The sequence below is a fragment of the Ammospiza nelsoni genome, chromosome 2 (assembly GCF_027579445.1).
Source record: "Ammospiza nelsoni isolate bAmmNel1 chromosome 2, bAmmNel1.pri, whole genome shotgun sequence".
Classification (NCBI taxonomy): domain Eukaryota; kingdom Metazoa; phylum Chordata; class Aves; order Passeriformes; family Passerellidae; genus Ammospiza; species Ammospiza nelsoni.
This window is the reverse complement of record NC_080634.1, coordinates 32,220,012-32,237,900: the sequence shown is the minus strand read 5'-3', so window position 1 is coordinate 32,237,900 and position 17,889 is coordinate 32,220,012. Positions and strand designations below refer to the sequence as shown.

The 17,889-nt window shown below is 39.7% G+C and overlaps 1 protein-coding gene across 3 annotated transcripts in view; it reads left to right on the top strand.

Moving 5' to 3' along the window:
* TSPAN9 (tetraspanin 9) overlaps positions 1-17,889 on the top strand; it is a 168,839-nt gene that overhangs the window by 22,594 nt on the left and 128,356 nt on the right. The window contains exon 1 of one of the 3 annotated variants that reach the window (XM_059491368.1): positions 4,036-4,054. The exons of the other annotated variants lie outside the window; for them this stretch is intronic. The gene's annotated coding sequence lies outside the window, so the exon portion shown is untranslated. Of the gene's footprint in view, positions 1-4,035; positions 4,055-17,889 lie in introns of those variants that run through there. 3 annotated transcript variants of the gene reach the window in all.

Genomic DNA, 17,889 nt, shown 5'->3' with positions numbered 1-17,889 from the left:
GGCATAGATCGTGACGCTTCAACCACTGTTCTTCCAGCCCAACCTTCCAAGAAGATTTTTACCTCTCTAGTTGCCCACCAATCCAGACTGTCAAAAGGCTTGCTGAGGTAAATCACATCCACTGTTCATTGTCCACAAATCCAGTTGGTCAGGCGTTATTTGTCACTGGCTGACCTGTGTTGACTGGTCCCATTCATCGACAGCATGTGCATATGCACAGGGATGTGTTCCAAGAATACCTGGTTCGTACTCCAGTTCATGCTGACCCTCTGCAAAACAGCTCTGTCTGGTTGATGCCAAGCTGACCGTGAGCCAGCAGTACACACAACTTAAAACTTAGTTCATCTATTAGAACACTTATCCTTCTATCAGTACGTAATATTTTTAGGAGTTTAACTTTTTATATGAAATTTGTTATATGAAATTTGTTTTGTCATTGGTGCTCAAGATTTTATTGAATTTGCTGATAAAGAATCCTCCAGAGAAGGTTTCCTTCTGAGCTTTCCTTTTTCTGCATGCTAATTAAACTTAAGTTGAAATTTATATGTGGAGCCTGAGGAGGAAAAGGAGAATTTTTCAGCCATGCTTATATATAAACAGTTTTTTTTTTAAAGTAGAGTGAATTATGAAATCCATTATTCCTTTAATATTTGCATATCTTACAACTTGGGTTATGAAAATAGATGATTCTTTTCTTTTTTAAAATTCTAATAATTTAGTTTTTTAGCATCAAGCAGAACTTTTCCTTAGGTTTAAATAAAGGGCTGAAGCTGAGTAAAAGATCTCCCATAATTTCATATAGTTAGTTGCTGTGGGGCGGAATTGCATGTTACAGGAAAGTTTTGAATACCTTAATTTTAAAGGAAGAATTGGCCCTGTGGTATTTTAAAATTTACTTTTTAATTTTTAGTTTCAGCGTGGTTAAAAATAAACCATAGTGAATAATTTCTTAACTCAAGCATCTTTTTAGCCTCGCTCTTGACTTACCCGTGCATTCATTTTAACACTAGAGGGCAGCTGAAACACTTCAGTTCTCTCAGAAAACCAGCTTTAGGAGAACAGTTTGCATTCTTCCTTACCCGAAGAAAGAAGTTTTGTTAGCTGCCTATCATATGACGTTTATTTTAGCAATTAATTGGCTTTGATTCTTTCTGGGTTTTTTTTTAAACTTTAAAATCGAGCTTTTAGCTTTCTAGCTTTCTTTGTGCCTCTGTAGCTGTATCATGCAGTTAAAATTGATCAGCAGTTGAAGAGGGAGAATAATTTCACATTTTAGTGGCTGTGAAGACATATTGCTTGTGCTTCCTGTGTGATGGGTATTTTTAACCACCTTGCTTCAGAAACAAAGAGAGATGCCAGAGATGGGAAAGTGTTAAAGATACCTTCTCTTAAATTTTATCGAGAAAGTAGACGTTTGACTTATAGCACTTACAGTTTATTCCATAGTTTTTGTTGGTATATAATTTTAAATTTGTTTCCAAAATACTTGAGTTGATCTTTTCTTATTCTCTACTTTGCTTTAAAGCCATCTTTTTTATTGTAGCAGAGCTTCAAAATGGCAACTTCTGTCCCTCCAGATGTTATTCTATCCTCTCGGCAATCAGGAAACAATCCAATATAAAGGTTTTGGAAAGGAAAGGTCAAACTAATTAAAAATTACTATTTTCACAGCTCATGTGAAAATTGCCTAAGAAGTTCTTGACTTAAACCTGAAATTGGAAACATTTCTATTAAAAAAGTAGGGTGAAATACATGGTGAAACATGTAAATCATTTTAAGGGTGTATTGTCAGAGATTGGATCTGTTCTGGCTCTAAAGAAAGAATATATTCTGTTTTGTGAGTTGGTTGTTTTTGTATCTTATTGGGTTTAATTTCCTCTCTTCCTGTTTTGAATCTTACTGCTTACTGCAAGTGCTGAACAACATTTTTCAGCAGCTGAGCGATTGAATGTTTATTTGCACTAAAACTTTGAATGGTGTCTGGAACAGTAATAAAATAGTATCATTAAGCTTTTAAGAAAGGAACTCTGTCTCTTAAGAGTTTAATCTCTTACACTTAAGAGTGTTAGAGATTAAAGCTGACTTTTCTGACTTGGGATCAGATATTTTTTTCCATATTTACAGATTATGTGATCTGAAAATTCACCTGTGCGTCTCTTAAGGAAATTTTGCACTTTTGCAACTTTGCAGTGACTATAAGGAGACAGTGTTTTCTCTTCCGAGCTAAGCTTCTGGAACTGTGTAGTTACAAAGAAATCCTATCTGTTTTTGTCAAAAGCTTTTCTTTATCTCCAGAGGTGGAGAGATAAAATACTAAAGCAGTAGGCTCAAGCAATAAAATTTTAAAAAGGTATAATTTATTATTTTGAAGAAAAAATATAGATTGATTTCAGACAGTGGGCTGTGTGGTTTGGCTTGTGATGCTAATTCTGGTGCCAATCTATGGATTGCACTTTTCCAAGGCTTGAGCTGGGAACAGAATGGCTTTATCTCTTTTTCTTGTGATATCCTGAAAGTGCTGCAGGTTTTGTGACTTTGCGTGGTTTCTGCCATGATTTCTTTCTTATGTTGCAGAGTGTATCTGTTATCTTTGACACTTCTTTGGCAATTTTGGACAGAACACAAACATTCTCACCTGTACTGACTGATAGGGCAGATTTTGAAAAAGATTGATGCTTGCTTAGGTTTTTCATACAAAATTCTGCAAAGTGTAGGGCTGCTTGGCTTATGGACAGTGCCAGACAACTGCTGTAGTAAATGCTGGATTTCCGTAGAAGGGATTAAAACAAATGCAGTAGTAAAACATTTTTCTTTCTGTTATTGCTTCTGGATCACAAGAAGGAGCCAAACTGTAGCATTTTTATTTTGTCCCTAGCTGCCACTCCTGCAAGTTGAGAGATTATAAGTAGGCTTCACTTATAAAAAAAACTGAAGGGAAGTTGCTAAGGGCCAAATTTTCTCTCTGTGAGGCTTAGTTGTGGGGTTGTGTGTCGTTATGCCCCAATCTGTCACTGTGCAATCTCATTGTTGGAGGTGTGGAGAAATTAAGCCAGCCGTAAATTGTTTTGGTGATTTACAATCAAGGGTAAATGTTTGCTCCCTCTCTCTAAACTGTATTGCCTTCACAAGGCAAAAAGGATGAATAAACCTTCATGGGCTATTTTTATCATTATGTTTAATACATGAAACTGTGGCTGCATTTTAGGGAATAGACCTGGTAGAAAGATGCTGCTCTTCTGATGACATTTGAGAGCAGATTCTGTTTGAGCTTGACTGCTAAATAGGCCATCCTTCTTTGGATGTGTCTCTCATAAAAGAAATTGCTTTGTAGTAGGCACTCTATATTTTAATATTAAGGTTTCATATTTAAAGGTCCTACTAGATAACTAAGCTTTGCTTTGGTATTTTCCCCTTTCTGCTTTTCTATTTTAGATATGAGTGATTGGGAGACTAGCCTTTTTCAGTAGCTTGCTTCATTGTATGCCTGGTTATGCAATGTCCTGGCAGCAGTTACTTTATGCTCTCAGGAGGAAATTTCTTACAGAAGTTTAGATTTTGCTAGTCCATTACAGCTTCCTCTAGTGTGTGAGAATTTAAAGGAAACAGTCCTTTTACAAAAATATAAAGCTTTGGTGTTTTTGAGATAAAATTATGCTACCATTCATTGCCATTTACCTCTCCTACACCATCAGCTTTCATTTTGATGTTGTCTGAGCTGATCAGCCTGTCTGTGCTGATCAGCCCACTGCAGACGGAGTAAAACAAATCAAGGTGGTGAAAAAATCATGTGGTAGGACATAAGCCTTGTTCTCTTCCACCTCAAATCTCTTCTCTGTGCAGTGTGGGGAGGATGTTGGGTATCTTCCTATCCTCCACTGCAGTCTGTCTGGGTGGGATGAGGACAGTGGAGTGATTTTTCCTGTTTTATGCAGTGTGGTGTTGCTGTGTATGAGGAAGTCATAGGAGGAAAACAGAACTACTTTCCTGCATAATCCCACTGCCTTTGAAAGATTCGTTGAGAAATACTCTCCCAGTGGAAGAGCTGTGGCAGACAGTAGGTATTACTTATTTTCCTGTGCTTCTTTCAGTATGAAATTAATTGGACTGCTCTCTGCAACAGCATCACTGCATTGGTTTGGCTGGTGGTCTAAATAGCTTAAATTCTCCTTGTAATGCTTCCTTGTAAGTTAGTTAAGTCTGTGAGGCACTAATATGATGGTCTCTTCCTCCCTGAGGGTGGAAAGCTCCTGAGAACAAACATGGAAGCATTTGCAGTAACAAAGCCTCTTCTGTTTTGCTCCAGTTTCTCTTTAGTTTGCTGATGAAGAAGCATCTGGTACGGCCTTTAGCTGTCCCTTTATAGGTCGTAAGTCCTGATACATTGCCAAGTGGCATAATATTATGTTTCAGTTTTATAGAGGATTTTGCAGGGCAGAGGGAACAGTGCACAAAAAGTTTATTTGTTGCAGGATAAGGTCATTCTTTAAGAATGAGGCAAAACTACAAGTGTTTTATTTTTGATCAGCTTTGACTTGTGATTAGTTACAGCTTCCCACAACCAATGCTGTCATAGCAGTTTTTATTCTGGGTCATAAACAGTGATTGTAAATCGTAAAAATAAAAACAACAAGCAAAAAAATCTAAGAAGGAATATGTTTGCAAGATTTATTTCTGACATGAGTCATACAGTTCATGAACTTCTCACAGATGAGCTCATCATAATCATAAGGGAAATCTTTAGTAGGAATCCTGGTATCGAAGTCACTCAGATATTACCTGCTTCTCAGTGACATAGGGTGCTGTGGATCAGCACATCTGCACTATGCAGCTGTGTTCCTAAAGTAATCTTATAGCTTCTTCCATCTATTTGAGGCTAAACCTGCTTGAAATGTAGTTTTTCAGTTGCTTAAATTCTGACTCGCATGTCTTCTTAGTTGTAGGAGGTACCTTAGACTCCAAGAAATATCTGGGATAGTTTTTAATTCAGTTTTTTTTAATAATGGAAATTGTTTTGAGTGGTTCCTAAAAAGATAGTACTAGAAGCTTTGAGTATAGAAACATTTGAAGATTTATCAAGAGGTAGGTTATTGCATTTTGGCAATACACATAAAATGCATGTTTTTAGAGGAACAGAACAGGATTGGCAGTGGCACTTCTGTTTTTTTCTGGATATGTAAATTATATTTTGTGTTGAAAGAGGCCACAGTGTTCTTATATATAAACCAAGAGACATATGTGACAAGGATGGGCAATGTGTGATTCATGTCGTAATGATTCCTGTAGTGATTTCGTGAATTTCTGGTGACTGCATTGGTTCAAAATGAATTTGAAAATTCTTAACTGGAAGTAACTAAAGCAAAATTGGCAAGACTTTGCAAAGCACATCTTCAAGAAAAAGGAACTACAAATGATGACTCTCTCGCTCTCTGACAATGATGTCAGAGAGAAACTAAGTGAAATCCTGTGCTCTCAGTTACATCAGTGGTCAAGTGAGATGTCCAGAATATCTGCACAGTAAAGGATTTATTTAAAAAGTTTTGCTTGATAGGCATTTTTTATTTTTTGAGATTTTGGGGTTCTTGTGGTTGGTTGGTTGGTTGATTTTGTTGTTAACAGCAATGTGTTTACCAAAAGCCTGCAAGAGCATCTTTTATGGTATAGTTCTTTATCTGCAAATGAAATGCAGATAAAAAGACTGTTTATAAGTCAGTCACCCCTTATCTCCAATCCTCTCTTTTGATAGAGTTTGGGAAAGGTTGGAATGAATAAGAAAGCATGCCAAAATGAATTTGAATTATGCTGGACTCTTAGTGGACATGGACAAACCAAATCTAGAACCTTTCTTTGAGACTCCCCTCTTTGGTGCTTTAGTTTATCTCCAATGCCAGATTGTTACAGCAGCAGTTGCCAGCAGGGCTCAGTGTCTTCGATAATTCTCATTTAGTTTGGCTGTAGTTATTAAAATCAGAACCTTGAATTTTTAAACTTTACAAGTACAGAGCACTGAAACATGAGCCCAGTTTGCTGAAGTGGCGCCGTGTCTCCTCATAAACGAGCCTCAGCATTCTGTGCCAGCTGCAGGCCCTGCACAGCATCACTTCATGTAGGTCGCAGCAGTTCCAGTTTTGAGGTGACAAGTTCATGCATCACTGTGCCAAGATGTGACTGGGGCCAGCAATGACAGGCAGTGCAGTACAATGAGATGAAAATGAAAAATAGTTCTGCTCGCTATAGCCTCTAGTTGACACATGTTCCTGACAAATTCGTACTTTGGTTTTGCTTAAGTACCTAATATATTGTTCTAATAGCATTCTTGCAGAACTGGTTGATCTGAAAATTACTCTGGAGCTAACAGCTTATAAGGAGTTCTAGCTAATGGTGTGGCAAGAATCTAAAATGGGGATAGTACAGCTTTATGCTGTATTAATTATAACTGGACAGGGATGTAGGATTTCAGGAGCCTTGGAAGAAACTTACAAGACAAAATTAAAAAAGAAACAGAATAGAATAGAGTATTTCAGTTGGAAAGGACCTAAAACTATGACCTAGCCTAACTGTCTAGCAGCTTGAGGGCAGACCAAAAGTTAAAGCATGTTAATAAGGGCATTTCCCAAATGCTTCTTAAAGCAAACAGGGATGGTACGTCGATCACTTACCCAGGAAATCTGGGTGCTCCAGTGTCTGAAGCACAGTAAAGATGTGCTTCCCATTGTGAAGTGTGAGCCTTCCCTTGTGCAGCTTTGAACCATTCCCAGTTTTGTTACCCTGCTCTGGATTACATTCTCCCTCCTTCCCATCCCACCTTCATTGTGGTGCCCAGAGCAGCCCCAGCACTGCGGGTGAGGCCGCAGCAGCGCTGAGCACAGCGGGTGATGGATGATCCCCCTGTGCCCGGCTGTGCTCTGTGTTTGATGCCCCCAGGACACGGTTCCTGCCCTCTGGGCTATGCCCTGCTGACCCTCACTGAGCTGCTGCTGCCCCCAGCACCCCCAGGGCCCTCCCTGCCAGACACTCCTGTCACAGTTTGTACTTGTGCCTGCACTTACTCCATCCCAGCTGCAGGATCTGGCACTTGTTAAATTTCATGCCAGGCATGATTGCCCAGTGCTCTATGCAGATTCCTCTTCAAGGCCTCTTGTCCCTCCAGAGAATCAACAGCACCTCCTCGTTTAGCATCACCAGCAAACTTGCTGATGGTGCATTCAGCTCTTGCATCCAGATCACCAATAAACACATTGCACAGAACTGTCCCTAGAATTGAGCCCTGCAAAACACCACTGGTGACCAGCCAGATGTAGCCCCTTTGATTCACTACACCTCTTGGAGCCCTGCTCTTCAGCCAGTTCTTCACCCAGCACAGTCTGACCCTGCTCAAGTCACAGCTGGGACAACTTGTCCAGGAGGATGCTGTGAGGGACAGTATCCAAAGCCTTATTAAAATCCTGAAAAACCTAACACACTAAAAATTGAATTAACGCCCTACAGTGCTCATGTAGAAGCTATTGAAACTAAATTGTGCTGAGATCTAGACAGAGTCTCTCACAAGCTGTACATACTTTTTTTTTTCTGTCTTTGCGGGCAGAATCATACATTCTCTGAGCCTCTCAGCAGTATGGCCATTGGATAGGAAGGGAAAATAAATGAGAGTGAAAAAAAAAAAGGACACAAAGGAAAAAGTTAGCTTTTTATAAGTACAGTTAGCTTTTAAAGTATAATAGACGCTGTTTTGTGTGGATTTTCCCTCCTCCCTTTCTGTAAAATTGACCACCTACTTAAAAATTAAGATGTAGGTCATGCCAGACTGATGGGCATTTAATCAAATTGATATAATCTCCTATTAGTCTAAATATATGAGGCTATCATAAAGAAATCAAAACAGCTTAATTTCAACAATTTTAAAATTTTTGTTTTTTAAATTTATTTTAACTAGAAATTAGGCTAATGAATGATTGACTCAACAATCAGTAAATACTTAAGTATTCAAACTGTCTTCAGTGTCATGTATAACTCAGCCATAGCTAGGAAAACTCACAGTATTTGTAAAATTTTGAGACTGATCCTGCCTTTTTCTTCTCTTGTTTAATTTTTTGAGTCCCATTCATTTATCCCTGAAGCACTCTGTGACTGCTGCCTTTCTGTAAACATCCATAGGTCAGAGGTATTCAATTTGGCTTAAGCAGCATTCTCATGGGCAGTTTGCCAGGAACTCATAGGCTTCACCTAAATTGCACATTGCTGGGAATAATCTCACTCTCAGCTGCTCTTATCTTTTGTTTGTTTCTTGCTTAGACCTCCATCTGGCTTTTTACTGGGTCAAGACAAGTAGCAGTAATTGGTGGTATCCATAATTCCAGTAGTTTGAAGCTTCACAGCAGATTTGGAGGCAGGTACAGAACAGAGATACTGGAGCTAGTAGAAGAAATTTCCATCCAGTTCCCATTTTTTTATAGTTCCTACTGAAAGAAAGTGTGTACTGGCAGTCAGAACATAATAGAGCATCCCCAGCTTCAGCCATAATTTGTAAACAGTCTGATTTCAGCTCATTAAGAAATCCAGTGCACCCTTCCAGCCACAGTAATTCTGATGCCCTGGGACTTACAGTCTCATTAGTGTGCTCCCTGAACACCCTATGAGGATGCATGTATTTGAGATATAGGTTGGAAGAGTTGGTCAGGAAATAGGTTTTGTCTGAATAACAGTTCAGACTCACTTCATATTACTTATCATCTAGAGAATAGATTTTCTCACGTAAAACATGTCTTTGCTTGGAAGATAAAAATGGTTTTTATTACTCTCTGCTACTTTTTTTTTAAAGCATAAGTCATCCCTCCCTGATGTGATGGAACAACTTTAAATTAGCGTTTCTTTTTGTTTCTGTGGTGAAATCACTGGGGGTTATTTTCTGTTGAAGTTTAAGCTCACAGAGAGGGCTTTGAAACAATAATGTCTTGATTCTGAAACACTTGAAAAAACATATCTGAACCTCTGCCACTGCAGGACTGCCTGAGCTGAGCCTTGAGGAGAAATTTTGGTATTTCAGTGCCATCATGAAGACTGACAGTATAGAAATTCCTCAAATTCCAAATAGTTACTCTCTATTCACAGATAAATTTATTGAAAACTAAACTTGTGTCTTAACAAAAAGGTGTGTTCTTGGCAGCAGGATGATTTTGACTTTTGATGAGAAAGAGACTGATTATCCAAGTGGGATTTTGCAAAATTTTTTTGTGACTGATTATCCAGAATGAAAAGCATGCAGAGGAATAGCTGATTCAGTGTAGACATTTTGCCCTCTGGTTTCCAGTGATCTCAACATTATTCACCTTGAGTGGATGCAAACTGAACCTGAAGCATACCTTGCTTTGTCCCTCTTCTTCCCTCTCTCTGACTGCTGGGAATCTTTGTCTTAAACTGTGTACATATGCACAGTATGTGGTGTGACAGTGGTCACAGGGGTTTTCAGGTGAAGGGAGAGATGAGGATGTTGACTCCATGATCAGAAGGCTTGATTTATTATTTTATGATATATATATTACATTATAACTATACTAAAAAGAATAGAAGGAAAGGTTTTTTTCAGAAGACTAGCTAAGAATAGAAAAGAATGAATAACAAAGATCTGTGGCTCGTACAGAGAGTTCAAGCTATCTGGTCTGTGGATGGCCATTAATTGTAAACATTCAAGATGGCCCAATCACAGGCAAACCTGATGCATTCCACAGCAGCAGATAACCATTGTTTTACATTTTGTTTCTGAGGCCTCAGCTTCTCAGAAGGGAAAATCCTAAAGAAAAGGAGTTTCACAAAAGGATGTCTGCGACAATGTGGCACCCTGATTTGTATAGATTTAAACCCTTTCCCACCCCAGAACCAGAAGGAGAGTGTCCAGAAGTCTTGTGCTTCAAATCAGATTGGTAGCTCATTGGGTATTCTTGTACCCAGTTAGGCAACAATTGCTTGAGAACAATTATAGAGAGAAGATAAACTTCAAGATAAAGTGCCACAGCTTTGTGGAAGTCTTGAGTTTCAGGATGAAAAGCTCGTGATAGCAGCTTAAGGAAAATTCTGTTATTTGTTTTCCTTTGTTAGAGGTTTAAGATGGATGTGTTCCCTGTTTTAAAGCCCTGCATTTAGTGACTCAGGGCCAACAGTAACACAGGCATCTGCATGAGAAATGTTAAACCTGCAGCCACTGTATTTTGTAAGCTGCCCAAATGATAAGAAGTTGCCTGCCTTTACTACTCATATTTGATTGATGTCTTGACATTTCCTGGAGCAAGCCCATAAATTGATTTGTGTCCTTTTATTTCCTACCTGTTGATCTATCAGGATCCTTTCTAATTGCATCATAGTGCAGTATGCAAGAAAAGGGTTTATTTGTCAATAGTTAGGGCTGTAGTAGCTTGGCTAAGATAGGAAGGCTGTGAAAGCTTGCAGGCTTTTAGGTGTAACAGAAGAGTGAAGGAAGTGCTCAGCAGATAAAAGCACCTCTGAGTCACAGAATACAAGCTCAGTTGGTTTTGAGAGCAAGCACGGGAACCAGAACCAGTTTGTGGGAAGAAGAGACCTCAGGAAAAAATAATTTAAATAACCAGCAGGTAGTGTAGGAGTTGCTGCTTCACTTCTGCCTACACAGTATTAATGGCAATTAGTGTTATTAATATAAAACAAATAAAGTTACCCCATGAACAACCAAGTGGATTTGAAGGTGGAACAGTGAGCTGCAGCTGATGCTTCTAAATTCCATCAGACACATGGGAAAAGCAGAATGCCTGGGGACATGTTTAACCCATTTAACAGGGACATGAAAAGTCCTCCCTTCTGCTGGAAAGGTTCGATTTTGAAGCCCACTGGCCCTGCTAAGGGCAAGCTGTCATACTGAGTGCTGGTTTATTTTGCAAGTGGTTTTATTTAGAGTGGCTCTGCACTGACTGAACATCAGCTGTTTTAGTATCAAATTGAAAGCCATTAACTAAGCTTCTTAATACTGCCATGTCTAGGTAGAAAAAAGGAGAGGCTGAGTGTAAGATTTTTTTGTGGATGGCTCAGATCTTGTTATGGATGTTACATGTCACTAACAGTAGTTTCCTTGGATTTTCTTCACAATTACATTGCAGTCTTGGCATTCTTTTCCATTTGCTTTCTTGAATGTTCAAAGTTCATGTTTTTAAAGTTCACAGGGTAGATAAAGTAACTTTAAAGCAGATAGGTAACACTCAAGGTTATGCAGATGACAAAAGAAGATGGGGGATGCTAATGGTTCAACTCTATAAGGCAGCCTGGGAGAAAATTCAAAGTTGGATCTTCTCAGGAGAGATGAGATTGTAAAAAAAGAAATTTCTTTGTGATGGAACAACTTGATATTTCCACAGGTAAACACGAAAAACAGGAGGCTTGTGCAGACTGTCAAACAAGTAATTTGTTGAATGTCACTAAGCTACTTCAGTGTAACTGTGTCAACCAAGTGAATTACATTTCAGGAGCTGCTTTGCAAAAAGCAAGCTCGGGAATAGGAGCCATTCAGTATCATGGAAAACAAATTGGAACTGTAAGAGTTGGGGGAGAAAAAAGCATAATGTTGTAAGTGCACTGTGGATATGCAGTAATAGCCATACAGAAGCTCAGTTTTGCAGCTTATTTATTATACTGTAAGTCTTTATTTGTAGAGGTATATCAGTAAGTTTGCTGTTGGATCTGTAGTTTAAATCAGTTCTTTAAGTGGAAAGATATACAGTGCCAAGCTGAATTTTGCTGATGTGATGATACAGCATGAATTTCCAATCTGTGCCAGTTAAGTGTGGGATTGAGGCAGACAGCATGTCTGCATAGGCAAAACCGAGGTGTAGACAAATGACCCCGAGTCTTCACTGGCCTACTGATGGCAGTACTTGCCTAAGTAGTGCTTTGTGGTCAGTGTGCTCTGCCCATGCAGTCACTAGTGCTCATTAGAGCTCCAGCCTTGCTTTTAGCTTCTTGGATTTCTTTCTGTAAGCATTTTTGAAGGGCATTGCAGGCAAAGGCTGTGGCTTGGAAGCTGTCGGTACGTGTGAGACTGGATCTGTGCTGCAGAATACAGCTCTAAGTGGAGATCCTTGAGGCAGTAATAGAGACTGCAGCTTCAGAATATGTGATGTGGTGGGGCTCAGTGCAGTCAGTTGCTCTGATGTGTGTCAGCTGCAGTCCAGCATTCCAGTCCTGCCAAAATGCAGAGCTTCAGGAGATATCCTTACACCCTTGTGAGACTTTCATCATTAAAAAAAAGGCAAAAAAAATTTAAATTGTTGACACTAAGGTCTTCAAGATGCATATCAGAAATGAATTTTCTTTTGTATTGTAACCAGAACTGAACTCAGGCTCATTTGAGATGAAATAACTTAAGGGGTAGCTGCAGAAATGGAAAAAGTCTTTAATTAGAAGAGTCTCCAGCATTCAGCTGGGGAAGCTGTTGAGCTTTTGATTGAAACTGTAGTGTTTCTCTTCCTTATGTAAATTCTGCCTCTGCCCAAAGGGATCATTTCCATAGTGTGTGGCTTTTTCTCCAACATGCAGGGTACATGGGCATTACTGTTTTCATCAGCTCAAAGCTTCCCAATGTTTGTCCACAACACAGATGCTGCATCAGCTTCTTGCTCACTACAGCTGAGCAGGGAACTGCCAAAACATTATTGCAAATAAAAACCAAAAGGCCAGTGCAAATGTGGTGGTCAAACAGCTAAGAATGAAAAAAACACCTAAACCTTTATTTCCTCTTCACACCCCATTTTCTTCTTTCTTTTCTCACTTTTTCCTGTAGACTACCTGAGCTTTAATTCATAAATGCAGCAAGAATAGAAGCTTTACTGGTGTGTAGAGCTGAAGTGTGTCATAAAGAAAGGTGTTTATTACCATTCCCTGCCTAGATATGGGATCACAAAGCATTAGTATCCCTGAGTGACCTGATGTATGTATCTCTGAAGTCCCTGATGCAGTAGAGAAGCCAAAAATTTCGGGCAGCCAACATGCCATGATTTTGGACTTGACCTGTGAAACCACAAACCTTCATTTGAAGGTCTAACTTCTAATTAAAAACTTATTTGCTATTCACCCTGCTACTCTTGTCTTCCTGGAGTTTTTTGTAGTCTTGTTTTTAATTACCTGGCTTATTGCAGCTTCTCACAAGACTTTTACTAACAGGTAAACACCTGTTTAGGCTAAACACCTCCTTGATTTGAATGATGAGGCAGCAAGGAATTATAGCTTAGGGGCGTTTCTTTATAGTGAACATGCTGCACTACATTTATATGCCTGCTGTGGAATGTCATCACATATTCCATAACTCAGTATCAGAGAGCTACAAGTGCAGGCTAGGTTGTGTTTTATCTGTTGGCTACATCTCTGTAAGACTACAGACTAATGCTCCATCTCCATTTGAGGTAGGAGGGCAGTGGGAGCAAGATGAAGTGTTGCAGCAGTCCTCATGCTTAATCCAGTTCCCAGAAATGACAAAAGGAAATATGCCATCTGATACATTTCATGCACAGTGGTCCCAACCACCAAGGCCTGGCTCCTTGCCAGTGAGGACCTGAACAGGGCAGAGTTTCAGAATGTGCTTGGGGTGGTCATGAATGTCAAGTTTCTGATGCCTCTCTGAAATGAGATGTAATAACAGCTGTGCATTCCTATCCCGCTGCAGAACAGGAGTGGGATTCATATTCTGATTCATATTCATTTGCTAGAGGGAGCTTCTGATTGCCTTCCAGATGGTGGTCAACTGAGTCTTGCTTGGGTGTCTTGAGAAGTGTCTGTTACAGCAGGAAAATTCAGGAACTGGGAATGAAGAAAGAGGGAGAGAAATAGTCAGCAGTCTTCAAAGAGCATTTTACCATGAGGTGCTGGCTGTGTAAGGCAGCAGTTAATAGAAAAGGTTATATCCAGGTATGGAGCAGTCTGCTCCTAGTTCTTGGAACTGCTTGGTGATAATGGTACAGTAGTTATGTCAGCCACTGCTTTAGTATTTCCATCTGCTTAATGGGATGCTGCTTGTGAGACATAGCTTGACAAAATGAAGTTCCTCTCATCCAGTTAGCTACTAGGGATTGTATTTTTTTATTATAACTTTGTGTAGCCTGTATGCAAAAAAAGGGTGTTGGCATGAAAAAAGGAGTAAAATATAGTGACATCAACTTTTTGTGCTTTTGTTTCACATAATACATTATCACCACTACTTGTTTAAAAGCTTTTGAACAAGTTTTTGTCTCTACAAGTAAGATGCAGTCATTCTTGTGGGAATTACTCTATTTCTTCCACCTTTAAAATGTGTAACAACCTGCTGATTCAGAAATGAGTGTGTCCCTTGGCATTGTGTTCCTTCATGGCTCTATCATTTTCCTTTCTCAGGTCCTCAATCTAATTACTGTCAGTGCAACAGCTGCTGCCTCTGCCTTGCTGAAATCTATGTCTGTTCATTCCAGGAAGTTTCCTTCTCATTTCCAGGCTCAGCTGAGAGGTACCCTCTGCCTGTGCCTCTTGCTTTTGTCTCCTCCTAACTAATGACATAAAGCATTTTGGAGTACAATTTGCATTAATAAGATGAAAACAAAAATTGCCCCACAAAAACACGAGCAAGCACTGAAAAAAACTGTGTTGTGGAAGACAGTGGCTCCTTTGGAGACTTGTTTTCATAACCTTAGATGGGGGAAAAAATCCTACTGTGCATCTTCATGTCTCACTGAACTCTTTCTTCCGTGAGTTAAGATCAGCTCCCTTTCCCGCCAGCTCATTGTTTGATCAGGAGCGTGCAAGTGCCCAAGATGTAGGGCAACACAAAGAGTTGTTGTGTCTGTTCATGTAGCATAAGTGTATATATATATATAGGACAGGGCAGCATAGTCTGAAAATGTAATTAAAGGTAACAAAAAAAAAGGAGTCGGGGTGAATAACATGCATGCATTATTCTAATCCTGCTCCCTTCAGAACAAAGAACAATGTGGCTGCTGCTACTCTAGTTGCAGCCTGTTCTTCTTAGACTATCTGCATGCATGAGAAGAATCAATTCAATAGAAAGTAAACGTAAAATCACAAAATAATTACCAGTAATGTGTTTAAGGATGGCCTCCTCTGAGCTTGCTTTTTTTGCTCTTTCTTTGTCCGCTCCACAGCTTACGTAAAAAGTATGTGTGAAAATAAGGGATAGAGGAAAAAACCCAAGCCAGTCTCTCTTTTGCTTTTGAGCCATGTGAAGAATGCCTTCAGAGGATTTTTAAAAAATATAAATATGTTGTTTACTTAGATTATTTGTTCTTCTGTGCTAGAAATTTAGATGCACCAACAGTATGGTGGAAGAAAGATTGATGTTTGTAGGAAATGAGGGAAAGAGAGATAGGAAATAGGGGGATAAAGGGTAAAGCTTTGTCCTTTCTCTCTGCCACTCATCCTTTTTGATTTTAAAGCTATTTTACCTTTGTTTTATTTCCCATTAAAGCTCACTCTTTCAAGCTTATTTTCCACAGCCAGAATCAGAATCTTCACTCCCTTCCCACCCCTCTTAAGTTTACCAGTACAAACTAGAATTAAAAAACCCACAACCCTGTAATTTGAGAATGTACAGCCAAACTGAAGTTGCCAACACTGAGTATGTGTACTGGTGCATCTGAGGAATAAAGGTCATTTCACTGATGCTACCTAGTACTGAATACTTGATTGTATGGAAGTAGCCATGGAGTTAACTCCTCGAGTTAACTCCTCCATCTTCTACCCATTTCTACCCTCCCATCAGTAGATGATGGTTTCCTCTGTTCGTACTTAAATAGGTTGTCAAACTGACATAGTAGGAGCATGCTGGAATTTTTAGGTGACATGAGCATTTAAATTGTCTCTTTGACAAGGTGAGAGCTGGTTTTTTGTTTTCATTTTCCTGAGGCAGAAAAAGAGAAAATTGCCATTTGCCTGGGATTTCTCAATGACCTGAATGTACAAATGCCCAGGATTGCAGCCCCGCTCCTGTTTCAGGTAGAGACCCCATCACTCCCAGACAAGCATGGAAAACCCCCCACTCCTGCATCCCCTGCATTGTGAATCTTCCAGTTGTTAGCCTTGGACTCATCCATTAGCAGGTCTTCAGGTGACTTCCAGATTTGAGTCTCTCTAAAGGGTGGCCAGGGCCACCCTGCCATCTCCAGAATCCAATTCCACTAGTAGCCTGACTCCCAGAGGCACATGCATACCTGTCTGCCAAGACACCTAGCATAGCTACCTGTTCAGCAAGCAAGTAGCTGCTCTCTTTATAGTTCCTAGCAATTGCACACCCACTGCAGTTGCTGACACCACACATACATGGATTTTAAAACCTGTAATCCCACTCCAAAATCATCACCTTCTACAGAAAGGTGCATAAGTAGGCTCAACAACCTTTGGATACCAATCATTCCTACACAGAGTGGATTTCTCCCCCCCCCCCCCCCCCCCATTTATCTTCTTTTAATGATTCTTATTCAAGAATTTTAAACTGTTAGTTGGCAGCAAAACCTCTTTGTGTAGGTTATGACAGTGGTGGATGCCTGGCTTTCTGGTCATCTATGCATTTATTTTTCTGTTAAGGTGCTTTCTGTAGTGCTTATCATCAGCATGTTTGTGTGCTTATATAAGGAAGATGCATGATGTGATGAATGATGACCTCACAGGGTCGATGATAACAATTCTGATTAGTTTATTTATGAGCTACTACTTTTTTTGCTGTAACTGGTAAAATATAAGAGGGATGAAAAGGATGTGGGAACTTCAAAAGTACCCCTCTCTTAGGCTGTTTTTACCCAGCTGTTAGTTTGACTCCAGTCCTTCAGTTTCCCCCATCTCTATCCGCTTGCTTTCTTTTTTCTTTCCCCCCCTCCACCCTTCAGTCTGCTGCAGCTGTTAGAATTTCATCATTGTCTCCAAATACCACGTTTCCCATTAGCAGCACAGCCCCTTCTGTGCTAAGGGGAATGTCATTTGTGTGCTTTGCATGTGTATTATTGTTAGATGGTCTGCAGCCAGAGCAGCACTTACACCTTTGATTGCAGCAAGGGTCAGTTCCTCGGTAAGAGGCACACATAAGATGCATAAATATTGAAGGATGAGGTTTGCAGACTTGCTGGCAGAAAGTGGTTAAGCCTTTTTGTTCTCATGCTTTGCTTTTCAGATGCTATTGCACTGTAGTTAACCTTATCAGCATTTGATTTAACACTGGATGCTGGAGTATTTATTCCTTTTGGCAGCTTTAGTGCCATGTCACTCACTGACTGTCACAGTTGTATCATATATTAGATGGCTTATCCTAAAAAACTACTTCAGGTATGAAACCACTGCTCATTCTAATATACTTTATCTGTATATCTTTTGGGGGCCGGGGGGATTTTTAGGTTTGTGTGCATTTTGAATCAATGGCTTTTGTGAATTTTTTTCTGCTCACTGTCTTAATTTCAGCCTGATACCCATTTTGCATTTACTTTGGCTTTGCAAAAAAACTCTGGTAGTGCCCTTGCTCTTTCATTACAGTTCTCCATGATTAGAGTCTCTGATGGACTCCTGCAGAGCATGGCAGGGCATCTTAATTTGGATTTGGGGGTCAGCGTGGAGTTCTAAGTGACTCATAGCATAGTTCTATCTTGCTCCCACAAAATGGCCTAAAATAGATGTTAATTACAGTTTTCTTTGCTACCCTCTGGTTCTCTTTAATAGAGATTTTAACTCTCCTCAGCCTACAATGCCTGCAGATTCAATTTACTGGACCACTGGGAGGAGAAATTTATTCCAGGGAGCAGAATAGGCCTTCAAGTCCAAACTGGTTTGTACCGGCACATGTAGTCCTCATGTGTGTATCTATGTGCCAAAATAAACCATGTGACCTTGGATGTATAGGATGAAGTCATGGGA